A 13,899-nucleotide genomic window follows, 5' to 3' on the forward strand; every position below is an offset into this window, starting at 1 on the left:
GTGCCCAAGAATTGATACTTTCAAATCGTGGTGCTGGAGAAGACTCTTGGAGTCCCTTGGACAGCAAAGAGATCAAACCAGTCAATCATAAAGGAAATCAGTCCTGAATAATTCATTGGAAGGACTGATGCTAAAGCTGAAGCTCCAAAACTTTAGCTACCTGATGTGAAGTGCCAACTCACTGAAAAGACCCTGATGCTGGGAAAAATTGAGGGCAAGAGGAGAAGGGGTGACAGAGAATGAGATGGTTGGATGGCATCATCAACTCAACGGACATGAGTTTGAGCAAACTCTGGGAGATAGTGAAGGACAAGGAAACCTGGCATGCATTGCAAAGAGTGGGATATGGCTGAATGACTTAACGGCAAGGAGCAAAAGCCCTACTGTGAAATGTACATGTGAGGGATCTAGGTTGTGTATTCCTTATGAGAATCTAGTGTCTGATGATCTAAGGTGGAGCTGAGGCAGTGATGTTAGGCCTGGGGAGTGGGTGCAAATACAGATTATCATTAGTATAGAGGTTTGACTGCACAGAGACCATAGTAAATCAACTGCTTGCAGACTTATATCAAAACCCTATCAGTGAGTGGCAAGTGACAATTAAGCTGCATCTGGTGGCAGGCTTTAAGTCAGAATTCAACACTTATTTTAGTCTGCCCATGGCCTGCCCATTATTTCATTTACCATTTTGTCCATGCCTCTTTCCCACACTGTGCATTTATCTCAGTCACAGTTTTTGCAAGCCCACAAGCCAACCCTAGCCAAAATGAGTAAAAAGCAAGTGTCTCTAGAGAGCGTCTTTGAAAAGGAGGAAAGATCCAATGATGAGGCAGCAGAAGACCTTAAGACTGCCAACAAAAAGAAAGTTGCATTTAAAAGAAGATACCAAGAGTCCTTCTTAAATTATGGCTTCATTGCAACAGGTAATTCATATTCTCCAGGCCTACTTTTTATAATACTATCCAATGAAGCCATGAAACCTTCAAAATTGCTTCACCACATGGAGACCAAACACCCTGCATTAAAAGACAAGCCATTGGAGTTTTTCAAAAGAAAAAAAAAACCATGAACACAAAGAAGAGAAGCAATTATTGAAGGCCACCATTTCATCAAATGTGTCTGCATGGAGACCATCATTCTTGGTGGCTAACTATATTGCTAAAGCTAGGAAACCCTTTACTATTGGTGAAGAATTAATCTGGACTGCTGTAAGGACATTTGTTGTGAACTTTTAAGAGAGGCTACACTTTCAAAGGTGGCAAGTATTCCTCTTTTGGCTAGCACTATAACTAGACAAATTGATGAAATAGCAGAGGATATTGAGGCACAACTGTTAGACAGGATTAATGAGTCACTGTAGTTTGCAATCCAGGTTGACAACTCTACTGATGTTGACAACAAGGCAACAAAGCTTGTTTTTAGGGGATACATTTTCAGGAGTATGTGCATGAGCCTATGTCATGTGCCTTTTTTATTGTAAACCAACACTACAACTGCAGAACTATTTTAGTCTGAATGAACACATATCAGGAAAACTGAATTGATCATTTTGTGTTGGTACATCCATGGACAGAGCGGCTGCCACAACTGGATTGCCTTCTGGTTTCACTACTTGGATCAAAGAGGTCACTTCTGAATGTGGATCTGTGCTTCTTAATTTGATTCTATGCACTGTGTTATCCATACAGAAATGCTGGCTAAATGAAAACTGTTGCCTGAATTTAACAGAGTTTTGCAGGCTATGATTAAAATGATCAACCACATTTAAGTACATGCCCTTAACTCATGTCTGTTTGTGCAGCTCTGTGAGGAGATATATGTAGAACACACACATCTTCTCTTATACAGAGAGGTAAGATAGCTTTATAAAGGTAGATCACTGGCCAGAGTTCTTGAGTTACAAGAGCTACCCCCAGAGATTTCTTTTAGGAAAACAGTCACCACTGGCAGACATTTCAGTAACACAGAACGAGTCATATTCAACCTGCTTAATGAACTTAATTTGTCACTTCATGGCAGAATGAAAACTCTGTTCAAATCAGAGGATAAAGTGTCTGCATTCAAAGCCAAATTGGAATTATGAGGGCAACAAGTGAACATTGGGAGTTTTGATATGTTTTAAACATTAGCAGAGATTTTGAAAGAGACTGAGTGAAGACCTTCTTTCTCCCAGCTGGTTCACGATCACCTATCTCAGCTTTCAAAAGAGTTGGAGCATTAATTCCCAATCACAAAAGATGTCCAAACTGGCAAGGAGTGGATCTGTGACCCATTTGTGAATAAACCAGGTGAATAAACTTTGTCTGTGCTAGAAGAGGATCAACTGCTTGAGATCACAAATGATGGTGGCCTTGAAAGTATGTTTGAGACAACTTCAAATCTCAATACATTCTGGATTCAAGTGGAATATGCTGAGATTGCCAAAAAAGCACTGAAAAGCTTGGTTCCATTTTCAACATCTTACCTCTGTGTAGCAGGGCTTTCTCTAGTGACAGCAACCAAAATAAGATTACAGAGTGGACTGGACACAAACAACACACTTCATGTGTCACTGTCTCCCATCACCCCCAGATGGGACTGTCTAGTTGCAGGAAAACAAGCTCCAGTATCCCACTGATTCTGCATTATGGTGAATTGTATAATTATTTTATTATATATTATAATGTATAATAATAATAGAAATAAAGTGTACAATCAATGTAATGTGTTTGAATCATCCTGAAGTCACCCTCCATCCCATTCTGTGGAAAATTTTCTTCCACAAAACCAGTCTTTTGTGCTAGAAATGTTGGGGATCGCTCTTCTAGAAGACTCTCTATGAACTCTGAATTAGCAAATACTGAATCATTACTCCAAGGAGAAGCACAGGGTTATGTTCCTGTGACCTTCGTGTCATATTTTCATCAATCCACGCTTGCTTGGATTGCTTGCTTCTGTTTAAAGACACTTGTTTACCATACAGAGCTGACCCACTAACATTGAGCTCATGGCTGACAGCACTATAACACAAGCTTAAATGAGATTTAATTGACACAAATATTTTCTTCAGAAGGCACATCACTGTCTTCTTGCAATTAGGAATACAAGACAACACTTCAGCACTAAGCTTAGGGGCCAACTTAAACAGGAAGCACAAAAAATGTGAGAAAAGTGGCACACTAAGGAGACTGAGAAAAGAACACTTGTTTACAGTATTTGAACTGAAACAAGAAGGTTGATTTTTTTCGTATCTTACCTGGGAGTATGTGGGTTGGATAAGCCAAATATTTTGCAATTCTGCACATGTCTGCACATGACTGTTAAAATGCTATGAGTATTGACTTTGGAGTTATAAATAAATTCTAGTGGGTGAGTGAATTCACAAATATGAAATCTGTGAATAATGATGACCAACTGTACCTTTATTATTGGTAAATCCCTGCTAAATATCTCTATATTCTTGCCTCTAAATTGTCACAGTTAATTTTTTGTTTATATACTTGTAGTGGCACCCCTCTGTCCCACTCACCTGTAAAACCAATGAGGCAGTTGGAACACTGATATGTTGGGATTAGGTTTTACAGCACGTCTGTGACAAATCCAGGACTAGCCCACAGATCTAAAGATGTGTGATCTAGTGGCTATTCAATCAAATCACATGACTTTAAAGGCTTCCACTCCAGCATGTGTGAGTTTCCTTTCAGAGGTGTGTGTGTCCTGAGCATGATTATCATTGTCTGGTACTCTGTTAGAAGAAAAGGGAAGCATCCAGAAAACCCCCATTCACCTTCTGACTTTAGTTCATGAATCCTTTGTGGATTAAACTGTAGATTGTGCCCATTAAAAATTCAAATGAACGTGATGTTGAGCAAAATCAAGCATATGAGACTTAATGAATGTATCATATGAATTAGCTCTGGAGTAGTAGGATTGAGGCTAGGTACAGCTGATTGAGAAGTGGCCCTTAGTAAGACAGGTAGGAGGTGGGGAAACCCTTCAACAGACTGATGACCTAGAACAGAACATGGCAGCTCCTACACAGTTGCCTTCCCTGGCTCACAGAGACGAAAGTGGAAGCCACTAGAAAAACTATTTTATCAAGGCTCAGGAATCCTGTCTTGTAGCTTTAACATCTACTTTAAGAAATAGCCTCCACTGGGATGTCCTTTCCCGTTTGACAGCATTTGTGTTCATGATAGTTCTGTTTCATTTTTATGCTTTTTTCTTTCTGTGAGGATCTCCCTCCTTTATCCTGCCTATGGGCTTCTTGCTTTGAGATGCAAACACTGTTTTGTCTTGTTTGGATATTAGTAAATTCACTGCTTGGAATTTCTTTTGTGCTCTTTGGTAAAAACTAATTTCTTTCATGGAAGCAAATTTTTATAATTAGAATGTTATTATTTATCTTCATTTTCCCAAAAGCCAATCTCCCACTGAAATTATTCAAGAAATATGTGTCATATGCTTAAAACATGCTTCCTAAATTTCTCTAAAGGAAATATTGAACATTACCAGTAAAAGTTCAGTACTGTGTCCCAACAGCTATTGGCTTGCCCATGACGGTTCTAGTTTATGTCTATTGTCCCAACAAAATTATTCAAAACACCTCCTCTCACTTGTGGATGACAAGTTATAGGGTTATTTTATAGATAATACCAATGTAAGAAATAAAAAAGGAAGTACTGATAAAGTTGGCATTTCCAAACCGTCCTAGACCAGGTTTACACATAAATATACAAGCAGCTTATGCAGCTCAATACGAGAAAAATGAACAACCCAATCAAAAAGTGGAGAAAAGGCCTAGACAGACATTTTTCCAAAGAAGACATACAGATGGCTAAGAAACACATGGAAAGATGCTCAGCATCACTCTATTAGAGAAATGTAAATCAAAACCACAATGAGGTGTCATCTCATGCCAGTCGGAATGGCCATCATCAAAAAGTCTACAAACAAAAAATTCTGGAGAGGGTGTGGAGAAAAGGAAACTCTCTTACACTGCTGGTGGGAATGTAAACTGATACAATCACTATGGAGAACAGTGTGGTGATTCCTTAAAAACTGAGAATAGAACTGCCGTATGACCCAGCAATGTACTGCTGGGCATACACACTGAAGAAACCAGAATTGAAAGACACACATGTACCCCAATGTTCATTGCAGCACTGTTTACATTAGCTAGGACATGGAAGCAACCTAGATGTCCATCAGCAGATGAATGGATAAGGAAGTTGGGGTACATATACACAATGAAAAATTACTTAGCTATAAAAATGAATGCATTTGAGTCAGTTCTAATGAGGTGGATGAACCTGGAGCCTATTATACAGAGTGAAGTAAGTCAGAAAGAGAAAGACAAATATTGTATTTTAACACATATATATGGAATTTAGAAAGATGGTACCAAAGATCTTACATGCAGGGCAGAAAGGAGACACAGATTTAAAGAACAGACTATTAGTCTAAGTGGGAAAATGTGAGGATGGGATGATTTGAGACAATAGCACTGAAACATGTATCTTACCATATATAAAACAGATGACCAGTGCAAGTTCAATGCATGAAGCAGGGCATCCAAAGCTGGTGCTCTGGGACAATTCAGAGGGATAGGGTGGGAAGGGAGGTGAGAGGGAGGTTCAGATTAGGGGGGACACATGTATAACTGTGGCTGATTCATGTTGATGAGTGGCAAAAACCATCACAATATTGTAAAGTAATTATCCTGAAATCAAAATAAATTAATTAATTTTACAAAAAAGGAAAAGAAATAATTGACTGGAGTTTATATCATCCTAAAATTTAAAAATTATCTTTTTTTTCCTTTAGAACTTCTTTGACTTTTAAGGCTAGTTGTGTTATAAGACTAACAGACCTCCTTCTAATACTTGTTGAGTTATTCTATGCTTTAAATATTTATTTTTAACTACAAAAGTAGCAGACTTTTGTTGCAGAAATTTTAGAAAATGCAAACAAGCTAACAGGAGAAAATAAAAACCATCTAACATCTTTTCACTTGGATAATCACTGTTAATATTTATTTATATCTACCATATTCTTTTCCTCTAGAAATCATAGCTATATTGTATCACATAATATCTGTATTTTATAATTATAAAAATACAATTTTGGAGTCTATTGATTTTTAATTTGCTCTTTCACTAACAAAATATTTTGATTCTTTTTCCATTGTTAAATATTCTCCTACAAGAGCAAGTAGAACAGAATGTTGAACAGTATTAATTATTTGAATTTGCCATAATTTATTATAATCTTAGCCTTTTTGAGATCTTTCCCCAAAGAAGGTAAAACAATGAGGGCAGGGGCTTAAGTTAAAGCTGCCTGGACTTCAGACAGACGTAAAGAAGAGGTTACATGCTAGGACTGCACTGGGGGACAGTCCTGGATGGTTGCAGTGTTCAATATTCTGACAGTAAGAGGCCTAATGAAATGATCTCTTGAGATTCATTTCTCTCCCTCATTTGTTATTTCTGTGATAATTTAATATATATAAAGGAAACTGACACTTGATTAATCATTAATCAATTAATTATTAATTAATTATCATTGCTGCTGATGCTGCTAAGTCGCTTCAGTTGTGTCCGACTCTGTGCGACCCCAGAGACGGCAGCCCACCAGGCTCCCCAGTCCCTGGGATTCTCCAGGCAAGAACACTGGAGTGGGTTGCCATTTCCTTTTCCAATGCGTGAAAGTGAAGTCGCTCAGTCGTGTCTGACTTAGTGACCCGGTGGACTGCAGCCTACCAGGCTCTTCTGTCCATGGGATTTTCCAGGCAAGTGTACTGGAGTGGAGTGCCATTGCCTTCTCCATAATTATCATTAATCATTATTAATTAATTAATTATCATTAATTATTAATACTCATTTTAATTTAAGATTGACTCTATTATTGTGCTTCTTAATAGCAGGAGTAGAACTTACTTTCTGCAGCCTTAATAATACCATGCAATTATGGGGAGGGAGGTGGGAGGGGGTTCAGGATTGGGAACACGTGTACACCTGTGGTGGATTCATGTTGATGTATGGCAAAACCAATACAATATTTTAAAGTAATTAGCCTCTAATTAAAATACATAAATTTAAATTAAAAAATAAATGCTTTTAATTAAATGCTTCCTTATTAGCCATAAAAATCTCAAATTGTGAAATTGCTGGAACTCACTAGTTGATAGTTTGCATAAATATCATAATGAATTATTTTTGGTAGTGAAAATATTGTTTCATTTTCATAATTTTGTTTGGCTTCTAGTTATTTTAGCAGTATTAATTTAATATTGTTTGCTGTTCAGTCATTTAAATCATGTCCAACTCCTTGTGACCCCATGGACTGCAGCATGCCAGGCTTCCCTGTCCTCTATCTCCCAGACTTTGCTCAAACTCATGTCCATGGAGTCAGTGACACCATCTGATCATCTCATCCTCTGCTGCCTGCTTCTCCGCCTGCCCTCAGTTTTCCCCAGGATCAGGGTCTTTTCCAATGAGTCGGCTCTTCTCATCAGGTGGCCAAAGTATTGGAGCTTCAGCTTCAACACCAGTCCTTCCAATGAATATTCAGGATTGATTTTCTTTAGGATTGACTGGTTTGATCTCTTTGCAGTCCAAGTGACTCTTATCAGTCTTCTCCAGCACAATTCAAAAGTATCAGCTCTTTGGCACTCAGCCTTCTTCATGATCCAACTCTCACATTCTTACATGACTACTGGAAAAACCATAGCTTTGACTATATGGATCTGTCAGCAAAGTGATGCCTGCTTTTTAAATGTTTAACTTTGTCATGGCTTTCCTTCCAAGGAGTAAGCATCTTTAAATTTCATGACTACAGTCACTGTCCACAGTGAGTTTGGAGCCAAAGAAAATAAAATCTGTCAACGTTTCCACTTTTCTCTCTTCTATTTGCCATGAAGTTATGGGACAGGGTGCTGTATTCTCATTAAGCCATCTTTTTCACTCTCCTGTTTCACCCCCATCAAGAGGCTCTTTAGTTCCTCTTCACTTTCTGCCATTAAAGTGTGCCATCTGCATATCTCAGGTTGTTAATTTTTCTGCTGGCAATTTTGATTCCAATGCCAGGTTGGTGAGTCATCCAATCTGGCATTTCTCATGATGTACTCTGCTTATAAGTTATATAAATAGTGTGACTGTATACAGCCTTGTTATACTCCTTATTCAAACTCTGAGCCAGTCTGTTGTTCAATGTCTGATTCTAACTATTGCTTCTTGACCCACATACAGGTTTCTCAGTAGACAGGCAAGGTGGTCTGGTATCCACATCTCTCAAAGAATTTTCTGCAGCTCGTTGTGATCCACACAGTTCAAGGCTTTGTAGTCAATGAAGCAGAAGTAGATGTTTTGGTGGAATTCCCTTGCTTTCTCTGCAATCTAGTGGATGTTGGCAACTTAATCTCTAGTTCCTCTGCCTTTTCAAAACCCAGCTTATACATCTGGAAGGTCTCGGTTCACTGTACTGCTGAAGCCTCACTTGAAAGATTTTTAAGTGTTACCTTGCTAGTATATGAAATGAGTGCAATTGTATGGTAATTTGAACATCCTTTGGCATTGCCCTTCTTAGGAATTGGAATGAAAAATGACATTTTCCAGTCCTGTGGCCACTGCTGAGTTCTCCAAATTTGCTGGCATACCATGAACAGCACTTGAACAGCATCATCATTCAGGATTTGAAATAGGTCAGCTGGAATTCCATCACTTCCCCTAGCTTTATTTGTAGTGATGCTTCCTACGGCCCAGTTGACTTCACAATCCAGGATATCTGGTTCTAGGTGAGTGGCCACACCATCATGGTTATCTGGTTTTACACCTTTTTTGTATAGTTCTTCTGTGTATTCCTGCCACCTCTTCTTAATCTCTTCTGCTTTTGTTTGACTTCTAATTATTTTAACAGTATTAATACAAAAACAATAAACTTTGAAATTCACTATAAGTAGAAGATAAACTGCCTTGTATTTTCAAATACAGCTCTGACAACTATCAACTTTCTGTGGTATTTTTTTCATCTAGCCTCTTTTGTCAAGAATATTTGATGCTAGCAGGATTTTATTGAGGCACAGTTTACACATAGAAAAATGCACAAATCTTAATGTATAGTTTGATGAATTTTGATGAATGGAGCTACCATTGCAATCAAGTTTTAGAACATATCCATTAGCCCAGTTCCCTGGTGCTCTTTCTTAGTTAATTTTTGCCCTGTTCCCCTCTCCAGCCTCCTCCTTCCCCAAACAGGTAACCATTATTCTGAACAATCACTATGGATAAATTCTGGCTGTTTTTAAACTTCATATCAATAGAATCATATATGTACATATATATAGTGTGTACATTTTTGTGTGTTGTTTCTTTTGGTTAGCATAAGTATTGTTTTTGTTTGTTTGTTTATTTCTCCTCACCTTGTTTTTAGATTCATCCATATTGCTGGGTATAAATCGTGTTCATTTTTATCGCTGAGTAGTATTTTGTTGTCTGGATATATCAAAGTTTGTTTGTCCATTCTTTGAGCTTTCAGTACTCAAAATTCTTTGAGTTTTCAGTATGGGGCTATTATGAATAAACTGCTCTGAATAATCTTGTGCAAGCTATTTTGTGGACTTGAGTTTCATCTCTCCAGGGTGTCATTTCCTTTGTTGGAATTACTTTTTTCTTATATTATATCTGTCATTTGTGCTTAAAGAGATTCTAGCAAGTAGTTGGGGGACAAATTTTTGACAAATAGGCATTTACCAAGACAACTTACTTGAGTTACTTCTTATATCAGAAAACACTTTGTATTGAAATGATAGATTATGCTAATATTATTCTAAGGTCAAAATGTAGGACTTTGTGTCAGCAAATTACTTTTTGAGATTTATGAAGTGTCCACTGTGAGCATCTTCTTAGCTTGAATTGGCTTTAAGAAAATTGTCAAACAACTCAAGCATTAAATATGAGTACTACTAAAAAAAAAAATCAGCTCTATTACACTAATTTCTTACTTGTTTTTCTCCTCAATGGTGGAACTCAAGATTTGAAAGTTTGAGTGAAATACTGTTACAAGTCACTAATGGGAACAATAGGTGCTCTTCTGAGGGCTTTCTTTCATCAGGAATTTGTTCTGGGTTTCACTTAGCTAAACTAAACTGTCATTTCTACATTCTATAAGTTTTGTAATAAAGATAAATAAATATGTTTCAAGGAAATGAAAAACACAGTTAAAAAGGGTCTGAGCTTTCTGTTTTGAAGTTTAATAGAAATTACACTTCATCTTTTTCCTATTTCTAGACTTTACTGGATATGGAAACACAAGGCCACCACAGGAGAGTCAATAGTGATATTTCTAGTTAGGCTTAATATTGCATGGTAATTTTTAATCAATTAGTGGTTAAAGTGTTTTTTTTTCCTTAAAATAGATTCCCAAAATTCATTAAAGGATGAGACATTCTATGTAAGTGCACAGAGCCTCTATTTGTGGATCACTATTCAAAGCACCAATAAAATTTACTGTCAATTTATGTACAGAAATCTTTCTCATGGTTTTCTTTTTCTTTTTCTTTTAGCTTAGTGAACTTTCAAAAAATAGATATGTTAAATATTTGAAAGGTGGTCTTTATTTTGTTTTATTATTATTATTTTTAGTCTGGAAGTAACTGAAGTGGTCCTTAAAGGTAAATCATTATCTACCAGAAGATATGAAACTTAATTTCAAAATGGTTTTTGAATTCCACTCACATTTATGATAAAAATTTTCCATAAAGTAAGAGTAGAGGGATTATCTCTCAACATAATAAAGGCCATATATGACAAACCCATAACAAACATCATTATCAATGATAAAAAACTGAAGCATTTCCTCTAAGGTCAGGAAAAAGACAAGGATGCCCACTCTTGCCACTATTATTCAACATGGTTTTTTAAGTCCTAGCCACAGAAATCAGAGAAGAAAAAGAAAGAAAAGGAATCCAAATTGGCAAAGAAGTAAAACTGTCACTGTTTACAGATGAGAGGTGAAAAGAATACACAGAACTGTACAAAAAGGATCTTAACAATCCAGATAATCATGATGGTGTGATCACTGACCTAGAGCCAGACATCCTGGAATGTGAAGTCAAGTGGGCCTTAGAAAGCATCACTACAAACAAAGCTAGTGGAGGTGATAGAGTTCCAGTTGAGCTATTCCAAATCCTGAAAGATGATGCTGTGAAAGTGCTGCACTCAATATGTCAGCAAACTTGGAAAACTCAGCAGTGGCCACAGGACTGGAAAAGGTCAGTTTTCATTCCAATCCCAAAGAAAGGCAATGCCAAAAAATGCTCAAACTACCACACAATTGCACTCATCTCACATGCTACTAAAGTAATGCTCAAAATTCTCCAAGCCAGGCTTCAACAGTTCTTGAACTGTGAACTTCCAGATGTTCAAACTGGATTTAGAAAAGGCAGAGGAACCAGAGATCAAATGGCCAACATCCACTGGATCATCAAAAAAACAAGAGAGTTCCAGAAAATCATCCATTTCTGCTTTATTGACTATGCCAAAGCCTTTGACTGTGTGGATCACAATAAACTGGAAAATTTCAAAAGAGATGGGAATACCAGACCACCTGACCTGCCTCTTGAGAAACCTATATGCAGGTCAGGAAGCAACAGTTAGAACTGGACATGGAACAACAGACTGGATCCAAATAGGAAAAGGAGTATGTCAAAGCTGTATATTGTCACCCTGCTTATTTAACTTATATGCAGAGTACATCTCAAGAAACACTGAGCTGGATGAAGCACAAGCTGGAATCAAGAATGCCAGGAGAAATATCAATAACCTCAGATATGCAGATGACACCACCCTTATGGCAGAAAGCGAAGAACTAAGAGCCTCTTGATGAAAGTGAAAGTGGAGAGTGAAAAAGTGGGCTTAAAGCTCACATTCAGAAAACTAAGATCACGGCATCCTCTCCCATCACTTCATGGGAAATAGATGGTGAAACAGTGGAAACAGTGTCAGACTTTATTTTTTTGGGCTCCAAAATCACTGCAGATGGTGGCTGCAGCCATGAAATTAAAAGACACTCCTTGGAAGGAAAGTTAGGACCAACCTAGACACATATTAAAAAGCAGAGACATTGCCAACAAAAGTCCGTCTCGTCAAGGCTATGGTTTTTCCAGTAGTCATGTATGAATGTGAAAGTTGGACTATAAAGAAAGTTGAATGCTGAAGAACTGATGATTTTGAACTGTGGTGTTGGAGAAGACTGTTGAGAGTCCCTTGGACTGCAAGGAGATCCAACCAGTCCATCCTAAAGGAGATCAAGCCTAAGTGTTCATTCAAAGGACTGATGTTGAAGCTGAAACTCCAATACTTTGGCCACCTGATGTGAAGAACTGACTCATTTGAAAAGACCCTGATGCTGGGAGGGATTGGGGGCAGGAGGAGAAGGGGACGACAGAGGATGAAATAGTTGGATGGCATCACTGACTCAATGGACATGAGTCTGGGTAAACTCTGGGAGTTGGTGATGGACAGAGAGGCCTGGTGTGCTGCAATTCATGGGGTCTCGAAGAGTCAGACATGGCTGAGCGACTGAACTGAACTGATACTATGCATATAAAATCTGAAAAAATGATATCTGAAGACTACTAGAGTTAATAAATTTGGTCAAATTGCAGAGTACAAAATTAATACACACAAATCTCTTGCATTCCTATACACTAGCAGTGAAATATATGAAAGAGAAATAAAGAAAACAGACCAATTTACCATCACATCAAAATGAATAATATCCTTGGGAATAAATCTACCTAAGGAAACAGAAGACCTGTTACTCAGAAAATTATAAGACACTCATAAAAAACAAAAACAAACAAACAAACAAAAAATAAACTTCCCTGGTGGCTCAGATGGTAAAACTTCTGCCTACAGATGGTAAAACTGCCTACAATGTGGGAGACCCGGGTTCAATACCTGGGTTTGAAGTAGGAAGTCAAGAAACACCTGGAGTAACAGAGAAATTTGGCCTTGGAATACAGATTGAAGCAGGGCAAAGGCAATAGAGTTTTGCCAAGAGAATGCACTGGTCATAGCAAACACCCTCTTCCAAGAACACAAGAGAAGAGACTCTACACATGGACATCACCAGATGGTCGACACTGAAATCAGATAATTATATTTTTTGCAGCCAAAGATGGAGAAGCTCTATATAGTCAGCAAAAACAAGACCAGAAGCTGACTGTGGCTCAGATCATGAACTCCTTATTGCCAAATTCAGATTTAAATTGAAGAAAGTGGGGAAAACCACTAGACCATTTAGGTATGATCTGAATCAAATCCCTTATGATTATACAGTGGAAGTGAGAAATAGATTTAAGGGACGATATCTGATAGATACAGTGCCTGATGAACGATGGATGGAGGTTCGTAACATTGTACAGGAGACAGGGATCAAGATCATCGCCATGGGAAAGAAATGGAAAAAAGCAAAATGGCTGTCTGCAGAGGTCTTACAAATAGCTGTGAGAAGAAAAGAAGCAAGAAGCAAAGGAGAAAAGGAAAGACATAAGCATCTGAATGCAGAGTTCCAAAGAATAGCAAGGAGATATAAGAAAGCCTACCTCAGTGATCAATGCAAAGAAATAGAGGAAAACAACAGAATGGGAAAGACTAGAGATCTCTTCAAGAAAATTAGAGATACCAAGAGAACATTTCATGCAAAGATGAGCTCGATAAAGGACAGAAATGATATGGACCTAACAGAAGCAGAAGATATTAAGAAGAGGTGGCAAGAATACACAGAAGAGCTGTACAAAAAAGATCTTCATGACCCAGATAATCACGATGGTGTGATCACTCACCTAGAGCCAGACATCCTGGAATGTGAAGTCAAGTGGGCCCTAAAAAGCATCACTATGAACAAAGCTAGTGGAGG

The sequence above is a fragment of the Bos taurus genome, chromosome 13, assembly GCF_002263795.3.
Source record: "Bos taurus isolate L1 Dominette 01449 registration number 42190680 breed Hereford chromosome 13, ARS-UCD2.0, whole genome shotgun sequence".
In the NCBI taxonomy this organism is placed as follows: domain Eukaryota; kingdom Metazoa; phylum Chordata; class Mammalia; order Artiodactyla; family Bovidae; genus Bos; species Bos taurus.